The 21,792-nt window shown below is 36.2% G+C and overlaps 1 protein-coding gene across 3 annotated transcripts in view; it reads right to left on the bottom strand.

Moving 5' to 3' along the window:
* The window catches only part of SPOCK3 (SPARC (osteonectin), cwcv and kazal like domains proteoglycan 3), a 491,866-nt gene that overhangs the window by 264,815 nt on the left and 205,259 nt on the right, over positions 1 to 21,792 (bottom strand). The gene's annotated exons all lie outside the window — the stretch shown is intronic.

Here is a 21,792-nt window from a genome sequence, read left to right as displayed (position 1 = left end):
CAGGTAGGTGGACCTAAGGGAGTAAGCCCAAAAGATTCTAGTGGGCGTTAATGAGTCCTCTGATATGCAAGAAGAATCTATAGCTGTACTAGGGGGCTGGTTGAGTGTATCCTGGTAATAATACTGAGATATTGCATTTTCATTTTTAAATTGCTTGTGCCTGATGTCTGAACCCCCATTTCTCTAGACAAAACCCCTATCTTGATGGATGCCAACACAAAGAGTGTGTGATTTGTCGGTGATATTTTAAACAAGAGTCTTATTGAGATTTAATTTGCATACAATTCATTCCATTAATGTTTAAATTCAGTGGCTTTCAGTATATTCACAACTGTGCAACTATTATCATAATCAATTTTAGAGTATTTTTTAAATGGTAATTTATTTATTTTGAGAGAGACAGTGTGTGCCAGAGCATGACCAGGGGAGGGACAGAGAAAGAGGGAAAGAGAGAATTCTAAGCAGACTGCACTGTCAGCCCAGAGGCCAACTGGGGCCTCTATCCCGCGAACCTTGAGATCATGACCCGAGCAGAATCAAGAGTCAAATGCTCAACCGACTGAGGTTGAGCCTGGGGTCACCCAGGCTCCCCAAGATTAGAACACTTTTATCTTCTCAAAGAAAGGATACCCTTTAGTCATCACGCTCCAAGCCCCAACTCCCCCAGCTCCCTCACATCCATGAATAGTAGCACCCACTAATCTAATTTCTACAGATATGCCTATTCTTTCTTTATGTAAATAGAATTACATATATGTGGCCTTCTGTGACTGGCTTCCTTTGTTTGGAACTATGTTTTCAAGGTCCAACGATATGGTACCATGTATCACTATTTTATTCCTTTAAATTGCTGAATACCACTTCTCTATATAGAGATGCCACATTTTATTTATCCATTCAAGAGTTGAGGGGAATTTTGGTTGTTTCTACCTTTTGTTTATTATGAATAATGCTGCTATTGGTAATTATTATTGGTGATGTCCGATGATATTTTGTTGTGATTTTCATGGGTGGAAAGCCAGTGAGGGAGTTGGCACAAATAAGAAAAAGGTGCTGAGTGTCCGCTTTGGGTACATGTCACAACTGAGAGAAGTAACCCATGCAAGATGAAAGCTGAAAATAAAATTCTAATGCATATAGAAAAGTGGAACCTAAGTGACCTGAAAATTTTTATTTGGAATATACAAAAGTTTTCGGTAAAGCCCTGAGCTCTTTGCTGAACATGAAATGTGGATTTGAACCAATCTTTTCAAATCTTAAACCTAGAGTAAACTAGAGCTAACATCTGGTGTATATATCAAATTTAGCTTCATGAATGTGTTAAATCAATAACCTAATGAAAGTGAATATGCTTTGATAACCAATAAATAAACCTAATTTCAATAAAATGCAGTTATAAATTATATAGAGAGATGCTTTTAGTCAGTCAGAGAAAGGGAAATATCATATGATTTCTCTCATATGTGGCATTTAAGAAACAAAAAAACAAAAAAAGATGAACGTAGGGGAAGGGAAGGAAAAATAAGAAAAACAGAGAGGGAAGCAAACCATAAGAGACCTTTAAATACATAGAACAAACCGAGGATGCTGGAGGGGTATTGGTGTGGGGATGGGCTAAATGGGTGACGGGCATTAAGGAGGACACTTGTTGGGATGAGCATCGGGTGTTTAACATGAGTAATGAATCACTGCATTCTACTCCAAAAAGCAATATTATACTGTATGTTAACTAAATTGAATTTAAATAAATTAATTAAAAATAAAAACATATTTTCTTTGTTTAAAAATATATATTTCAACTAAACTCTTGAGATTTCAAATACTCAACTCAAATTAAAAATACTAACACATATAGTTGATAAGATATTTACTAAGAGACATCTTACACAATAATAAAGTGGTCAGTACAATAACTGCATCTATTTGGAACACAAATGTTTAAATTTCCTCCATACTAAAAAAAAAAAAAAAAGTTTTTGACAGGCAATGATTAGACCAATTATAGCTTCTCTTAATTTATGAATAATTTCAAAATTTAAGATAAACAATATTAGCTATTTTATTTTCTTTTTTCAAATGTTTTTTATTCATTTTTAAGAGACAGAGAGCACGCACGAGCATGAGCAGGGGAGGGACAGAGAGCAAAAGAGACTCAGAATCTTTTTTTTTTTCAATTTTTTTTATGTTTATTTCTTTTTGAGAGAGAGACAGAAAAGAAAGAGAGGAAGACAGAGCACGAGCAGGGGAGAAGCAGAGAGAGAAGAGAGGGAGACACTGAACCTGAAGCAGGCTCCAGGCTCTGAGTTGTCAAGCACAGAGCCCGACGCGGGGCTTGAACTCACAAACTGTGAGATCATGACCTGAGCTGAAGTCGGTCGCCTAACTGACTGTGCCACCCAGGCGCCCCAGAGGGAGACACAGAATCTTAAACAGGCTCCAGGTTCTGAGCTGTCAGCACAGAGCCCGATGTGGGGCTCAAACCCACAGACCATGAGATCATGACCTGAGCCAACATCGGATGCTCAACTGACTGAGTCACCCAGGCGCCCCTATTTTATTTTCTATGAAATGTTTAATATACTTTGTTCACCATGCAAATGAAAATTGCTAGAACATTCTAATTATACTGTAGCTGTTTAAACCATCACAAATTAGAAAACCGTCTTATTGAACTACTGTACCTTAAAACTGCATGATTTCTTGTTAGACAACATAAAGGAAAAACATACAATAACTTAGAAGGTATTAAAATGTATTGTTATTTCTAATCGTTAGTCTATTTTGAGTTTTAGTTGTTAATATCACTTTTAAATGTTGATTAAAATTAAATAATTCTGCCTAAAACAAAAAACAAAACAAACAATGTCTTTGTACCTACCACTGTATCTTATATTCACATGTCATACACTCATTGTGAATATATTTAACCTATGACATATTGTTCTGAAAGGGGAGTGTTTTTGTTTTGAAATACAACACTATGGTACATATGAAACTATCATGACTAATCTAACCTAATTACACACCAAATGCAGACCATTGATAGTTATTTTTAGTTATTCTTTCTAGTTTTCTTTACCTTATACAGCATGCATTAGATAATTTTCTAAAATTCCATTACACCTCTTACATCTACCTAATTAAAGACATCAGAACTCAAAAATTTGTGTATAATAAGAAGGAAATTACTGGAACAAATATAGCACATGAAAATAAATTCAATGAAAATTTTACATAAAATTCTGCATAAAGGATCAAATAAAAGAGTAGTAGTATTGGGGTGCCTCATGGGCTCAATAGGTTGAGCGCCCGGCTTTGGCTCAGGACATGATCTCACAGTTCGTGGGTTCAGGCCCTGAGTCAGCCTCTGTGCTGCCAGCTCTGAGCTTGGAGTCTGCTTCAGATTTTGTGTCTCTTCCACTCGCACTTTGTCTCTCTGTCTCACTCTCAAAAACAAATAAAAATTTAAAAAAATTTTAAGTGTAGTAGTGTCAGGAGATTCTTTTGTCAGGTGAACAAAAGAATCAAATACATAGAATCTGCACTAAGGAAAAGATCTCTGTGCATGTGATTTTAACCATGTGTATTTTTGAGTAGAACTTGCATTGTTGGCAGCTTAAAAATTATAAAATATCACACACTGTAAATACAGATGCTTGAGATTTTATTCTTGAAATCACAACAATAACATAGCCATCTTCCCCTAGACTGAAGCCCATGGATTAGACTTAATCCTGTATTTTAAAATAGCCTGGCATAAATTCATCACCTCCCTCTGTTGCTATCCTCTTCTTTCCATCTCATACCAATTAGCGTTTCCTGTTCTATTCCACATTACTGTATTTAACTTTTTCTCAGGCATCCAGTAAAATAACCCAAGCATCCAGTAAAAAAGATTTCAGTCAGTGCACTTGAATTCATTTGGGTATATTCTTTTTGTCTTAATCTTTCATAATCTTTCTTATGGATGTGAACTAACCTGGGGATCTAACGAATACTGTTTTTGTATTGTTTTGTCTCCAAACAAAGCAGTCTGCATACTAAACAACGGCCTGATACTTTCATCTATGATGTAGTTGCATTTCATTTGTGATATAGGATTTCCCTCACTCTTCCTCCAGAATATTCGGTTTTTAGTCCAGATTCCCCCACTAATTTCTAGATCAGAGTAAGCTAGGGCATATCCAGCCTGATCCAGCTGCTAATGTGGGAGGAAGTGCCTGCACCAGCAAGGATTGGTGTGAGCAGAAAACAAATGTAAGTGTAGACAGGTATGTCAATGAAGAAAGATCTAATTCTTGAAAAGAAGTCCCTATGTAAGGGGAACTGAAAAGTAAGGACACACAATGCGGATGGCAGGTCAAGAAAACAAACGGGACAGTGACTGAAAGGTGCTGAATTCTCAATTCAGCAGAGAAATCATTAGTATTCATATTCTGTGCAAGTGGTATTGAAAGGAAAGGCAAAAAGTGGTGTCATTAAGGTGGAAAAATAGGTTTTATTGTTACTGTCAAGAACTGAAATAAACTTTAACAGAGAAGATCGGAACTCTTAACCTGTACAAACTGACTTCTAGAATTTAGCAGTGTTTATCCACAAAAAGCCTAGATTTTTAAATTAAGTCCTAATTATTCTAGGCTAAAGCCCTCTTAAATAATTCTGCACTTTATTTTTAGTGGGGTTAATGATGAACCAGTCACCTTAGCTAAGTCAATTTCAGAAAAAATATTTCTTAGAAACTTGACAAATACAGTAAAAACTTAACTTTCCCAATGCTGATTCAGATTTTTCAAACTACTAACTTCTATATAGTCTGATAGGTTCATCTAAAAATTAAAGATTTCTGGACTAGATGATCTCCAAATTCACATTCTTTTTTCAAAGAGTGTTAGTACATTTCAGCATGCACTTTTGGCACCATAATCCTATGTAGAATGGATCCTCCCCTCAACACATTCAGCATTCTTATTAGAAAGGAGATATATAGGAAAAGCAATTAGAATGCATCAAGTGGAAATTACATACATATATGTGTGTATGTATATATAGTTAGCTATGTGAAAATGTACACACATACCGGTGAAGGAATGGGGGATAATTAGAATGAATGAAAACTTAGGTAGGTTTTGAAATACGTACAATGAACAAAATGAAAGAAAACCCCAGTATATGAAGCCAGTATAAATGCATAAAAGTATAAAAGGATGCCCTACTCCTGGAATGACAGATAGTTCAGGAGGGATGAAATACAAAATGTACATACTGCCTTCAAGTATTCTGGAAAACCAAAACAAAACAAAACAACACCAGAGAGGCGGATGAAAGCTTCTTACCTTTTGGAGTTCTACCTTATAGGTAATGCCATGTCACTGAATGATTTTAATTTGGAGAGTGACATACTTAGGTTTGTATGGTAAAGAGATCACTCACAAAATTTGGTTACGCTTTGAATAATTTTTGGTCAAGACAAGAAAACTAACAAATATCCAGGAGACAAAGGATAAGAATCCACTGTAAAGGAAGATGGGCATGGGGACAATGCTGACTACAGAGCAAAAATAGAAGATGGTTTTGGGAGGGTCAAGCATGGTCTGTTGGAATAGGTATGCTGAGGCAATGGGATCTGAATCAGCTGAATAAATGTCTAGCACCTGACCTCCACCATTTGTGGCCTTTTTCTGTAATGAATACTGCTGCAACTGATTTTCTTTTGATTAGTATTTGCCCAGCTAACTTTTGTCGGAACTCTTTTATTTTTAATTCTTAATTTTTATATTTTAACAATGCTCTCAAGAACTCTTGGGCAGATTTATAAGCACAGTCTAAGGGGACCTATCTCTTCTTTTGTTTCAACTGTGACTTTTTTTTTATTTAAAAAAACCTTTTCATGTTTATTTATTTTTGAGACAAAGAGAGACAGAGCATGAATGGGGGAGGGTCAGAGAGAGAGGGAGACACAGAATCTGAAACAGGCTCCAGGCTCCGAGCTGTCAGCACAGAGCCCGACGTTCTGAACTCACGGACTGTGAGATCGGGGCTTGAACTCACGGACTGTGAGATCATGACCTGAGCCGAAGTTGGATGCTCAACTGACTGAGCCACCCAGGCGCCCCTCAACTGTGACTTTTTTTAAATGTAATTGCACTCTTCTTTATTGCTTTCTTTTGTGTTTTCTATTCTGCAACATTTTGTTTCTTTTTTTCCTTATCTTTCTTTCTTCTTTCCTTCCTCATAGTGTATTAATTATATTTTATTTAGTACCTTTTTCCTTCTGCTAGTTTGTAAGTTATACAATCTCTTTTAGTGATTTCCTTTGGATTTACATACACATCGAGCATCACTGGATGAGAATAACCATACAATAAGTAGATTACCCTTCTTCTGAAGAGTTCCTTGTTAACACCAAATCTTTGACCTTCGACTTCCACACCAATTTCCATGAGTTCCTCTGCACTTTACCATAGAACCACGGCAAAATAGTATTTTTTAAATATATTTTTTAATTTTTTTTAATTTATTTATTTATTTTGAGAGAGAGAGCATAATTGGTGGAAGGGCAGAGGGGGAGGAGAAAGAGAATCCCAAGCAGGCTCTGCACTGTCAGAGTAGAGCCTGATGTGGGGCTCAATCTCATGAATGGTGAGATCATGACCTGAGCCAAAATCAAGAGTTGAACACTAGACCAACTGAACCAACCAGGCACCCCAAAAGAGTCAGTATTTCTATTATTATTTTTACTGACATAGCTAATTTAAACTTATCAGGCCTACCAATTTATTTGCCCATAATTGTTTCTTGCAGTTCACACTGTCTTTTGGGTCCTCTCATATAATTTTATTTGTTGAAGCATATCATTTTATGGTTTTTTCAACATGTGTAATTTGTGCCATACCTTTTATATATTTCTCTGAATGTATCTTTATTTTCTAATCAATTTTAAAGGATAATTTATCTGTGTCTGGCATTCTTATTTGATAATTACTTTTTTCTAGCCACAATAAAAATATTATTTCATGTTATTTTGCCATCAGTTGCCACCAATTAATGTCTGTTTTTAGCCTGTGGTTCTCTGTAAGCAGTCAGCTTTACCCCTCAGATATTATAATATTTTCTTATCATCAAAACTTTGTGCTGTGAAATGCTTATCTCCATCTATTATAGCAAACACATCAGCAAATATATCCTTCTCTTTGAATTTCAACTGGTAACAGAAGTACATTTAGGTAATGAAAGAACTCTTCAGCCACTAGGAAAAAAAATCAAGAAAACAAAAACTTAAGTTAAACATTCATCATGATTTAAGAGCAGGTGAATTGTGCCATCGAGAGCTGGATTTAAATTTTGGAAAACTGTTGGAAAAATTGCAACATCGTTATATAGTGAAAGGCATAAAATTAAAGTAAGATGCATACCCATCAGCGTTCACTTGGTGAAATGTCTCTTTAAGCTTAATCGTGTGTTTTCACATAAAATGAAGTGACCGGTAACTCAAACATGTTTTAAAAACCTTCACGGTTCAACAATGAAGCACTGAATATATTTTTGTTGTTGTTTTAACAACAGTTGGTTTCACTAAAACTCTATGTTGTAAAACTATAAGAAGAAGGGGTTTTCTAGGGATTTTTTTCAACTTGCCAGATGTTATAATGAAATGCAGTGCAAGTGAGCAGCATGGAAAATAGAGCTAATGCCTGATAGTTAATTAGACTTTTGACAGCCAATTTTGTGGTGATAAATGTGATTAAATGTGGCTGCAAGTCTTTGGAGTGACTTTTCTTAGTTTTAAACCTTAATATTACTTTAGTTATGTAACATCCTTCCACTGTAACTCTGGTCTCCCCATTTCAAACATTAAATGTGGAGATCCACACACAATCAGCAGACTTGAATGCAACTGCTGCATTAATTTCTTTTGTAGTAAATATGTATCAAAATATCACAATATTTATTCCAATAATATCCCATCTTATACAACTGTATGAAATACAACTGACTACTACATTGATAACTCAAAGATAATAAAAACTCTAGATGCTATTATAAGGCAGAATTTTGTGCAACATCCAGTCTAGTATTAGTTAAAGTACTAATGACAATTTTAAAATGTCATGGTCTTTTATTCTTTGTCGTTCTTTTACTTTGTCAAGATATCATATCTTTCACACTCCTTAAAGTGATAAATGTTAATAGTGTTCCTTTTATAGAAGAGATGAATTTCAGAATACTTGACTATATGTAAAAACCTATTATTTTTACAGGTTTTCATTCTCAAATATTATTTGGTACATAAAAATGATGATAATGAATCCTCATCATAAAGCTTTATACTTAGGACTTTCATTCTAATATTTGAGGTAAATATATCTATGATTCAGTTAATACTTACTAAGAGGGTGCCTAAAATAAAATCATAAAAAAGTCTCTACTAATAGGGCAATAATGTCTTAGCTTACTGAAATAATGTTTACCTGTAGTTCCTTGATGATTCTATATCTTAGTGTTTTCATCTAGAAATGAAAGAGATTGGTCTAATTCTAAAATGCAAAATAATATATTCTATAATTGCATACCTTAACTTACCTGGGAGCTTTTATATAAAAAGAAGAAATATTTTTAAATATTAACACTGAGTTGAGGGCACTTGGGTGGCTCAGTTGGTTAAACATCAGACTCTTGATTTCAGCTCAGGTCATGATCTCATGGTTTGTGAGATAGAGCCTCACATCAGTGTGGATGTGGGATTCTCTCTCTCCCCCTCTTTCTCATGCTCATTTTCTCTCTCTCTCTCTCTCTCTCTGTCTGTCTGTCTCTCTCTGTCTCTCTTTCAAAATAAATATATAAACTTTAAAAAATATATTACCACTGTGTTGAAAAACTGTTTATGCAACTCTGCATAAATACTTCCAGACATATAGAAAACAGCGTATTTGGCATTATCATTTGTACTTTTGTTGCTAGTTATTAAGGTCTTATAAAATCTCTTAGAATTTGCCATACAGCTCTTCTAACCATCCTACAGGAGGATATCTGGCCCACTTTAAGTGACACTCTGCTTTTCTCAGTCCTCAATTAGGACACAGAATTATCTCAGTCCAATAAAAGCCACTGACTCTAAACTCACCATTTTCCTAAATGAAGTTTACTCTTCTATTTTTCCTATTTAAAAGTAAAAATACATTCTACATGAACTCTTTTTTTAATGTTTATTTTTGAGAGAGAGAGCACGTGCACACGCATGCCTGCACATGAGTGGGGGGGGGGGGCAGAGAGAGGGAGACACAGAATCCATGAACTCTTTTTAAAGAACAATGAGGCCAGGGGCTCCTGGGTGGCTCAGTCAGTTAAGCATCTGACTTCAGTTCAGGTCCTGATCTCACTGCTCCTGAGTTCAAGCCCCACATCAGGCTCTGTGCTCACAGCTTAGAGCCTAGAGCCAGTTTCAGATTATGTCTCCATCCCTCTACCCTTCCCCTGCCCTGCTTGTGAGCTCTCTCTCACTCTCTCTCTCTCTCATATATAAATTAATACATACATACCCACCTACATACATACATACATAGAACTAAAACAAGACTTCTAAGCACAGATAGGTTTCCTCTGAAAGTTGTGTCAAACATTGTTACCATTAGATAGTTTACACACTTACATGCACAGAGAGGTGTATATGTATAAACAAGGAATGATTTTATGACCATCTAACCTTGGGTATGAATTGGGTGTGAATCAGGAGATATTCTCCTGATATCATCTATTCAATCTGCTATAAAATTAAAAGCACAGTAAGTGAGCACACCTCACTACTAGAAGAAATGTTAAAATTAAAAATCTGAACACAGAAGTGTTGGCCAGAATTAGATCAAGCAACCCTAACACACAGCTGGTGGGCAGTATAGAATGCTACAGGTTACTGTTAGTAGTCCAGGTACAATTAGGAGACAAAAGACTTAGTACCTCAAATAGGGAAAGTTTAAAATAAGGAGTTGCTGAGGCTCCTGTGTGGCTTAGTTGGTTGAGCATCCAACTTTTGATTTTGTCTCTGGTCATCAGCTCATGGTTGTGGGATCGCGCCCACATCAGCTCTGTGCTGAGCGTGGAGCCTACTTAAGATTCTCTCCCTCTCTCTCTCTCTCTCTCTCCCTCCCTCCCCTGCGCCCACCCCCCTCCTCTTTGTCTTTCTCTCTCTCTCTAAAATAAAAATAAGAATAAATAAAATAAGGAATTATTAATTATACTAAAAGAATAACTGTCAAAAAAAGGAGTAAAAAAGTCTCTCAAGAATACTCTAGTAATAATATGAAGTATCAGTGGAAGAGCCAAACTAGAAAGGTGTGCCTCCTCCCCAGGTTTGGGATTCAATTCTCATTGGAGAAGGTTGAAGTACACTGGATGGCTCAGAAGTCTATTTAGTTAGCAGGGCCAGAGCTGGTTGGTCCATAGTCACTGGCAAAGTGGGCAATACCATACCTCTTCCCCCCACCCATCTGGTACAGGTGCACAGAGGCTGAAAGGAACGGAATCACAGCTGGGAATGAGCAGGAAACACTCAACCAGTATGCAAGTGGGCTGAAGCCAGCAGGAGTGCATGGAGGGAGTTGAGGCATTGGGAGCCCATTTCCAAGTGCAAGACCTGGAGTACACAGTTCCCACCAAAACAAGGTATGCAAACCTGCTGTGGGACTATAGGTACTCTACATGCAGGTGTGGTAGAGCACCCCTGCATGTCTCTCCTTCACGCACCACTGCAGTAGAAGGACAAACAGAAGTATTCCAGAGCCAGAAAGAGAAGTCCTTCACTCTGCAATGCCCTTGCAGTTCCCTACATTGACGACGCTTAATTTCTGTTTGTTACAAGACATGCTTACAGGATCCTGTTCTATCATTGCAGAACAGGCAACGAAAAGGGAATTGAGAGATGAGAGTCAGTAAATTGATACCTCTCACAATCCCTTTGGAAAATATTTCGGCAGTTTGTTATATAATTAAACAATACTACATCTTTGAATTTATCCAAGAAAATATTTGAATGTTCACAAAAAGACTACTACAAAATAGTCATGGAATGTTTATTTATAAGAACTAACCCAAACATGCATCAACAGATGACTGTTGCCATACAAAGGCAATGCTACAGCAATAAAACAAACAAAACAAAACAAACCCCTGAAAAATGCAATACTGTTAGATAAATCTCAAAACCACTATAGGAAAAAAATGGCATAAAGGAAAGTTTACATGCAACGTACTTCCATTTGTATCAAGTTATATACAGAACAAGCTAAAGTAAATTAAAGTGAAAGAAATCAAAACAGTGATTGCCTGGATTGGGGGTAGGCAACCAGGGGGATTGGGCAGAGGATACAATTCGGGGAATGTCTGGAGTGATGGAAATGTTCTTTACCTTAAAGGAGGTAGTGTTAATTCAATTATCTGCACTCACCAAAATGCATCAAACTGTACATTGTCAACTATTGCATCTTATTGCACGTAAACTATGCATTAATTAAAAAAAAATCCTGTTTTTTTTTTTTTTTCTCCTGAGGCATCTTTTGAAGTCTTCATCCTCCATGAGAATATTTAAGGTCTTTCTCAATCAATCATCTCAGGGCAGCAGAGCATACAATCAAAAATCAAAGGTGCAAATTTCACCTCTGAAAAATCAATTCTGCATCAAGGGGTATGTTCTTTTGTAATAAATGCTGCACAATGCAGATAGGTTAAATTAATGAAAAGCAAGTCATAATAGGAAAGAGAATACAGAACAGGATCTCATTTACTCAAATCTGCATTCAAATCCTACTGGCAAGGTCTACATAAGACTTCAGACGTAACTGCCAGAATTTAACTGTCCTAAAAACAGAAAGAGCTTTTAAGAATGCCCAAGTTTTAAAAAGACTAATATTTTGTAAAACCAACGATAATACTGGCTGAAGCAACAAGTTGATAGAATTTCTAACTAAGAACACTTCCAAATATGCATAGTAATCTTCAGAACATTTTATGAATTACATGTTTTGGAAACCTTTTTTTCAAATATTCCTTCTTTCAGCAGATCGGTCCTGCTTGCACAGAGCTGTAGTTACAACAACGGCAGACATTCTTAGTAAAGCAATGGTGGTAATTATCCTGGCAGGTAAGTAAACCTTATGGGTCTTCTGTAGCCTTCAGTTTGTCATGTCTAATTAATATCATGGCTCACAAAAAAACCAAATAATCCTTTGCAAAGTACTGATCTGACTACTGTTAAATGAAGCTTTCACTGCCTGCCACCTACTTAGGTGGGATTAGATTAAAGCCTCTGGTTTGCTCAAATGACTAAATCAAATGAGGGTGTATTTTCTGATAGGGCCCTTTCAGTCAGCTTGTTTCGTGAAACAGTTTAATCTGTACTTTGGTGCAAACGGAAACCTCTAATTGCTATTTACTAAAGGACTGCATCCCTAGCATTGATGTATCAAATTAATGGTTTACCACATCTGGAAATTTAATATCACAAAACTGTCAAATTTATAAACCTAAATACACTGGACATTTTTGTTGCCTAAAGTATTTGTCTAAATACCCAAAATATTCAAAAATACTTTTAGTCATATTCTTGGGGTTGTAAATTGACAATGCAATAGCATCCCACAGGGCCTGCCTCAAATCATTAGAGCAGAATCCAATTCTAACGACTGACATAACAAAGCCCTATAGAATTACAAGATGTGGCTCCTTATCAAACATGATGGGACCAGTGGATGCAAATGGCTATGATGTTAACTTTATAACTATTTTTAGGTTAAGTAGTAAAAGTATATTTTTTCTTACTAAGCTATTACAAAGAACATGATTATAAAAATACCATGTGCAACAGCGATAACAAAACTGAAACATGGTAAATTCTAAAGGACTCCATGATTGATCAGTGGGGAAACAAGGTCAAAGTAAAAAGGAACCAGTGTTGTTGTATGTTATTATTCAACTTTGAAATGTGCATGATGGGTAATATAATTTGAAAAGCGTCAATATTGCCTTTTTGGATTCAAAACCTTCACTCTATTGTATATTATTAACCCTATGAAGAAACTGATATATGTCACTGTGAGATGTAAGAAGAACCTAGAAAATACTCGGTCTGAACTTGCAAATTTAAGTATTTTGTGAGAAAATGGCTTGGGAAAAGTAGTTTCCAGATTCTAATTATACCATTGCTGTCCCTACTTAAGTATATTAACTAACAATGAGTCTGAAAGACTAGGATGATAAGATTATTGTGTGGTATGGAATGGATCTCTTTTAGACTAACCAAGTACTAGAGAAAAGTTCTAAAGCAAGGGAGGAATAAAAGGAGGGCTTTCTCATTTGTTCTGGACTAAATGTGTATGTCCCCCTAAAATTCATTTGTTGAAATGCTCACCTGCAAAATGATGGCACAGTAGTCCCCCCTTAGGCACGGTTACCCTTTCTGCATTTTCAGTTACTACTTGTGGTCAACCACCGTCTGGAAGCAGTGATCCTACTCCACACATCGGAAGGTGGATAGTGGCCTAAAGCTACATTCCAATGTCAGGCCAATCACCACACTTCATCTTACCATTTGATCATCTCACATCATCACAAGGTGAGGAAAGTAGAATAAGATGTGGAGAAAGGGAAAGGACCACGTCCACATAACTTTCATTACAGTGTATAGTTAGTTATTCTGTTTTATCAGTAGTTATTGTTGCTCGTCTCTTTGTGTCCCTAATTTATAAATCAAACCTTATCATAGGTACGTAGGTATAGGAAACAAAAAACAGTATGTAAAAGTTTCAGTACTATCCATGGTTTCAGGCATTCACTGTGGATCTCGGAACATACCCCCCAAGGAGAAGGAAGGACCACTGTATTAAGTGGTGAGGCCTTAGGAAGTAATTAGATCATGATGGTGGAATACTCATAAGTGGGATTAGTGCCTCATAAAAGAGACCTTAGGAGCTCTATGTTTCCTTCTCACATAAGAATGCAATGAGGGTAAAATGAGAAGATGATAGTTTGCAACCTGGAAGAAGGTCTCCCCAGAAGCCCACCATGCTGGCACCTGATCTTAAACTTCTGGCCTCCAAAGCATCTATTGTTTATAAGCTGCCCAGCCTATGGTACTTTGTACTTTGTTATAGCAGCCCACACCAATTAAGAGACCATTATTCTTTCTGGGATTGAATGAGAGGAAAAAGGAAGAGAACCAATGACAGATAGAAAAAAAAAAAAAAATTAAATCTCAATCTCTATTTCCCTTTTCTTAGGCTTCCTTCAAGCCAACTTTTGGACAATGTTCAGATGAGTGAGAGTAAAACAGAGGGGATCATTTGACAATCCTTGCCCCATCTTTCAAACATGAACACCACCCCAAAGACTGCCCTTGAATATTCTGGGGCACTGGCACATCTTAGTAACTCTGTTGGGAGAATCACTCAATCAAAGGGTCAAAGTGGACTTTTTTTTTTTTTTTTTTTTTTAATTTTTTTTTTTCAACATTTTTTATTTATTTTTGGGACAGAGAGAGACAGAGCATGAACGGGGGAGGGGCAGAGAGAGAGGGAGACACAGAATCGGAAACAGGCTCCAGGCTCCGAGCCATCAGCCCAGAGCCTGACGCGGGGCTCGAACTCACGGACCGCGAGATCGTGACCTGGCTGAAGTCGGACGCTTAACCGACTGCGCCACCCAGGCGCCCCCAAAGTGGACTTTTAAGGCTACCTTCAGTCCTTATGCAGCATGATCACCAACTTGAGGGCTGCTAGGGCTTGCCATGGTGACCCTGGCACAAAAGTTATAGAGTGGGGCCAGTGAGATGGATGTAGGTTAAGAGAGATAGGAGTCTACACCCAACAGGACTAAGATGAGGTCAAATCTATCTTTCACTGTGGTACACATTATCTTGGAAAGAAAAAAAAGGAAGTGAGGAGGCAGCTGAGAAACTTAATAACCAAATTATTATACCAACTTAAAAATAACTGACTTAATAACCAAAAGGAATTAAATTGAATTATTTTAACCAATTATTATCTAATTATTGAATTAGGTTGTACTTTGTCATTTTTTTCTAATTAAGGGACATATTAAGGTACTTTTCTCATTTGGAATATGGCAGATATAGACTAAAGAGATTATATATATTTTTTACTCATTTGAGTTTCAGCTTTTCATGTTGATATATAGTTATATATTGAAAAACCTGGATTAAAGGGTACAAGAAGTAACCAGATTCTTTATCTAATTCTCAGAAAGTGTTATATTAGCTCCTTGCACCTAATAATTTACTCTTTTCAAATAAGAACTCAGGCAGTATTTTAATAGCTTTTTATATAGTGGAATGTCCAGCACACTTTAATCATCATACAATTTAGAATGTCTCCATAGCTGAATCATTCTCCAGCCATGATTGTACTTCAGTTTTGGAATTTAGATGGCATGAGTTTATGTATATATATATATATATATATATATATATATATATATATCTTAAAACTCTACTAATACATGAATTCAGTAAAGTTGCAGGATGCAAAATCAATATGCAGAAATCTGCTGCATTTCTATACACTAATAACAAACTTGAAAAAAAAAGAAATTAAGAAAACAACATCATTTATAATCACATCAAAAAAGAATAAAACTCTTAGAAATATATTTAACCAAGGAGGTAAAAGATGTACATTCAAAAAAATAAGACACTGATGAAAAAAAATTGAATACACAAATACATGGAAGATATTCCATGCTCATGGACCAGAAGAGAAAAATTAATATTGTTAAAATTTCCATACTAATATTCAAGTCAATCTGTATATTCTATGTACTCCCTGTCAAAATTCCAATGGCATTTCACATAAATAAAACAAACAATCCTAAAATTTGCATGGAACCAGAAAAAAATCCCAAATAGTCAAAGCAATATTAAGAAAGAACAAAGCCAGAGGTATCATGCTCCCTGATTTCAAACTATACTACAAATCCATTGATCAAAATAATATGGTTTTAGCATAGAAACATACACATAAGGGGGCGCGTGGGTGGCTCAGTCGGTTAAGTGGCCGATTCACTCAGGTCAAGATCTCACGGTCCGTGAGTTCGAGCCCTGCGTCGGGCTCTGTGCTGACAGCTCAGAGCCTGGAGCCTGCTTCCGATTCTGTGTCTCCCTCTCTCTGACCCTCCCCCGTTCATACTCTGTCCTCTCTCTGTCTCAAAAATAAATAAACGTTAAAAAAAAAAAAGAAGAAGAAAAAAAAGAAACATACACATAAGGGTGCCTGGCTGGCTCAGTCTGTGGAGCACGTGTCTCTTGATCTTGAGATTCTAAGTTTGAGTCCCACTTTGGGTGTAAAAATGACTTAAAAAATAAAATCTTGGGGCGCTTGGGTGGTTCAGTCAGTTAAGCATCCGACTTCGGCTCAGGTCACGATCTCACGGTCTGTGAGTTCGAACCCCGCATCCAGCTCTGTGATGACAGTTCAGAGTCTCTCTCTGCCCCTCCCCCACTTGTGCTCTGTCTCTCTCTCTCTGTCTCTCAAAAATAAGTAAATGTAAAAAAAAAATTAAATTAAAATAAATCTTAAAACAAACAAGCCAAAAACAAACAAACAAACAAACAAACAAACAAACAAACAAACCAGACACATAGATCATCAATGGAACAGAATATAAAGCTCAGGAAAAAATGCACATATATACGGTGAATTAAGTTATAACAAAAAAAGCCAAGAATATCTGATGGGGAAAGGACAGTATCTCCAATAAATGGTGTGGAGAAAGCTGGAGAGCCACATGCAAAAGAATGAAACTGGACTACTATCTTATCATATGAAAATTAATTCAAAATGGATTAAAAACTTGAAAATAAGACCTGCAACCATAAAACTCCTAGAAGAAAATATTGGCAGTAACCTCCTTGATATTGGTCCTGGTGATGATTTTTTTGGATCCGATGCCAAAAGCAAAAATTAAGAAGTGGTACTACATCAAACTAAAAAGTTTCTACATAACAAAATAAACCACCAACAAAATGAAACAGCAATCTGCTGAATGTGAAACAATATTTGCAAATTATATATCTGATAAGGGGTTAATATCCAAAATATATAAAGAATTCATATGAGTCAATAACAAAACCAAACAATCCAATCTAAAAATGAACAGAGACTATGAATAGACATTTTTCCAAAGAAGATATACTGATGGCCAACAGGTACAAGAAAAGATGCTCAACATCAGTCTCTACTCATTAGGGAAATCAAATCAAAATCACAATGAGATATCATACCACGTCTTTTAGAATGGCCATTATCAAAAAGATAAGAAAAAGTGTTGGCAAGGAAAATAGTGTGGAAGTTCCTTAAAAAATTAAAAATAGAACTACCAAACATTCTAACAATTCTATTCCTGGATATTAAAAGAAAACAAAGGTACTAACTCAAAAAGATATATGTACCCCCATGTTCAATCCAGACTTATTCACAATAGTCAAGATACAGAAACAACCTTAAGTCTCCACTGTTGGATGAATGGATAAAGAAAATGTGAGATTAGATAGATAAATAGATGGATAGATACATAGATACATAGATACATAGATACATAGATGATAGATAGCTATAAATATAAGTATAGATAGATATGCAATGGAATACTCTTCATAAAAAAGAATGAAATCTTACCATTTGCAACAACGTGGATGAAACTTGAGGGCATTATGCTAAATAAAATAAAATCAGATAGATAAAGACAAATATGGTATGATCTCATTCATATGTGGAATTTTAAAAACCAACAAACCAACCAACCAACAAACAAAAGCTTAGAGATACAGAGAACAGATTGGTGGTTCCAGAAGCTGGGATGAGGGTGGAGTACAGGGAAATGGGTAAACGGGGTCAAGGTACAAAATTCCAGTAATAAAATAAATAAGTCATAGAGATGTAATGTACAGTATGGTGACTAGAGTTAACAATATAGTATTGCAAATTTTAAAGTTGCTAAGAAAGTATATCTTGAAAGTTTCATCACAAGAAAAAAATATGTAACTATACATGCCGACGGATGTTAACTAGACTTCTTGTGACTTTAAAATATATACAAATATTGAATCATGTACACCTAAAGCTAATGTAATGGTGTATGTCAGTTGTATCTCAATAAAAAGAGTATATTGTAGGTAACTGTTATGTCTGAAGAGGGTACACTTAAGTCTCATTTACATTTATACTCATATTGTAACTACATACTACACAACCACGTACAGATACTACACATACTGCACAACTACATACAGACTTGGCTAGTTATTATTGAGCGTCCCTGAATTTAAATCTCAGTAACAAATCCACTTAAATTCTTCTGACCAGGCGTCCTCTTCAAACTGTCAGGTTTCTGATGCCCCCACCCACAATGCCCTGTGTTAGAGTGCACTGAATGCCAAAGGGAAGCCTCTCAGTCCCACTAAGACTACCATGAGTATGAACGCCAACGTGTCAGTAGGTTTTGTACCAATGTAGGACAATAGATCACTTCCCAATTTTGTCACCTGAGTTCCAAAGTAGCACTCCGATGCAAAGGATTCTCCAGAGAAACATAACCAATAGGAGATATGTATACATATATAAAGACATTTATTATAAGGATGTTGTTCAGGCAACTATGGAAGTTAAAAAAAAAAACTCAGGCAGTGTTTTCAGTTGTTTTTTGTTTGTTTGTTTTTTATAATGGAATGTCTAATAGTTTAACTACAATTAGAATGTCACCATATCCCATTCATTCTCCAGCTGGGGTCCTACTTCTGTTTTGAAATTCTGGAGTGGGATAAGGAAAGTTCTTGTTTCCTCCAACCCACCTGCAGACTCACTAATATGTGTTTCTGACAGCTGTAGCCATTGGTCCAAAATAAAACAACAGTGGGAAAGGACAAGTCCTCCTGACACGTGTGGGAAATGTTCAATTGCTGATTCTTCCCCTCACGGTTGCTGTTGTGGTTTCCATGGAGATTCTCCCGTAGGTCACCTCTGGCAGCAGATGCCTGGATGGGGCCCTTTCTTTTGTCTAGTCACTTTTGACTCCCTCATCTACCCCTGAGAGTCCAGAAACCTATCACCTGGCTTTCAGTTTCAATCCCACCTCTCTTCCAGCAGCCGGCCTAGTTCTTTTGAAACACATTTCTGTTGGCCCCTGTCGGCAAAGTGCCCCACAAATGTAAGCATGAACCCTGACGGAAGAGCTGTCCTTTCTCAGCGGAGCCGCCTCAGTTTGACCCTATGATGAACAGGAACAGCAGCTTCCAGTCATTTCGCGGTTAAAATATTCAGGTCCGAATAAATACCGGTCCTTCAGGATAAATGAGACTCAAGGCTTTCCAGGTTGTCATCAGAAAGCCACTTCACAACTGACAAGAATCAGCTCTCATTCCCTCCACCAGGGGGCAGTAGAGGAGGATGTACCACAGCCTGCTAACAATTCTAGACGGGGATACAACTCTTGTCTCTGATCACCTTCCATTTCCATTAAGAATTTAGGACTGCGGTTGGCAAAATCAGTTTCATAATCTCTTTGCACCTCCCAAATAAACAGTCTCACACTTGGATTAGACTTTAAAATTTCTGAGTCTTTATTACCCATTCTATTTTGTTTGGCCTTTGAGGCCTCTAATGAAACGCTAAACAACAAGAGACGAAACTATCTCTTGCTCTACACCTAGGAGTAAAAAACTTAAACAAAAGTTTCAGCATTATGGTAAAATGATGCAAATGTATGGTTTCTGTGATTTTTCTACTTATTATCCATACAAATTTGATCTGTATAAATTGTATATTAACACTTATAATCGTGTATCATTTATATAAAATGTTAAATGTATACAATTACATAACATATAAATATATATTTTGCATATAATTTTATTACATATTTTATATATATATATTCTAATGGGCAGTTTTCTGTTATAAGTTATTTGCATTTATTTTTTTATCCTGATGTTTTAAACATAAAAGTATTAAACAAAAAATCATGTTTTCTTCAACTCTTTGTATTTATAGGTGGAAAAGTTATTTATTTACCCAATATAAAAATACATATGTTAGGGAATACTAGCCATTTTCTAATTCCATTTCTTCCTCTCCTGAACACAACATTTAACCACATTCTTTTCTTTTTCTTTATTGAATGATGGTAACCAGGGGCCCGAATTTAACCCGTAGAATGTAAAGGAAAAATGTTGTACCAATTTGAGACTTCTCCCATAAATATCTCTCATTCACAATCCTCCATTGTGCATTTTCATTTCAACTGCACTGGTTATCTCCCAAGGTTTTAGAAAATCAGGTACTGAAGGGGCAAAGCTGCATCCTTATAAGTCCCACATCACTGACTGGAGCCCCTACATCCTGGAAACACTTTGGGATGTTACATGAGTGGAACTTTAATTGAATGGAGATATTAATTTTCTGATCTTTTGTTACTAAATCCTGGAATAACCTCCCTGACACAGATCTTGATATATTGAAGTGGGATGCCAACCTAAAACAAACCTAAAATGTGTGACATTGACTTACTGGTCAGGTAACAGTTGTTTGGAAATGCAGCCATTTTGAAAAATGGAGACCCCTGTCACGCAGTAGGAAAATATTTTGTAGAAGCCATATGTTATAACTTTCAAGGCAGATAAAATGTCCACTTAGCCTCTAAGGGAAGTTTTTGGAAGAGGTTTCCAAAAAAGAATAACAATGTAAATTCAAAGCTTCTCTGCCAATCCCAGTCTTCAAGTTTGCAAAAATACGAAGAGTAACTTTATGACACACTGTTTTCTTTTTTTTTTTTTAATTTTTTTTTTTCAACATTTTTTATTTATTTTGGGACAGAGAGAGACAGAGCATGAACGGGGGAGGGGCAGAGAGAGAGGGAGACACAGAATTGGAAACAGGCTCCAGGCTCCGAGCCATCAGCCCAGAGCCTGACGCGGGGCTCGAACTCACGGACCGCGAGATCGTGACCTGGCTGAAGTCGGACGCTTAACCGACTGCGCCACCCAGGTGCCCCTATGACACACTGTTTTCAATAACATCCTTTAACTTTTCTTTTTCATAAAAAATAATCACCTCCATCCTTCCCATTAAGAAAAAATATCACCTCTAATAATCACTAATATAATCAAACCAATAATGAAAGCAAAATTCGTTCTGGTATTGGGTAGAAAAGGACTGGAATAAGTGGGATGCATCAGTTTCTAGAGCCAGAATTAAAACGAGGGAAAAAGTCAGTTCCAAATCCTATTTGAAAATATCACAATTTGTTAGATTCATTAAACTAGATGACAAGTTTTGAGCATGTAATTGAAAAAACATTTGCTAAATTGGGTTACACAGAAACTAGATTAATAAAATAATATAACCCTAAGCAATTCAGGAAGTTTACGTGGTAAGAATGTTGGAGCTTGAAAAAATCCATCTTGAGACAAATATTTAGAAAAAAAATGGATTTTTGAAATAATAAATCAAATGTTTTGTTTTTTTAGGGCAAACATTTGCTATTCAAAAACATAAAAAATTAACATACACTTATTCATTGAGCTTTTATTTCAGTCATATTAAATAATTTAGTTTTTAAAAAAGTCACCCAAATTTCATTGCTGCCTTTTCTTGCCAGTTGGTTCTAATTGGAGAAAATATTAGAAAAAGAATCACGTTAAAATCTCTGATAGCTCACCTACCCATCCTTTGAATGTAGATATAAATGGTGCCAGGCAATATGCTCTTATTTCCCCCCAATCAAGTTTTCAAAAGTGAG

This window comes from Neofelis nebulosa, chromosome 3, assembly GCF_028018385.1.
Source record: "Neofelis nebulosa isolate mNeoNeb1 chromosome 3, mNeoNeb1.pri, whole genome shotgun sequence".
Lineage (NCBI taxonomy): Eukaryota > Metazoa > Chordata > Mammalia > Carnivora > Felidae > Neofelis > Neofelis nebulosa.
This window is presented reverse-complemented; position numbering and strand designations above follow the sequence as displayed.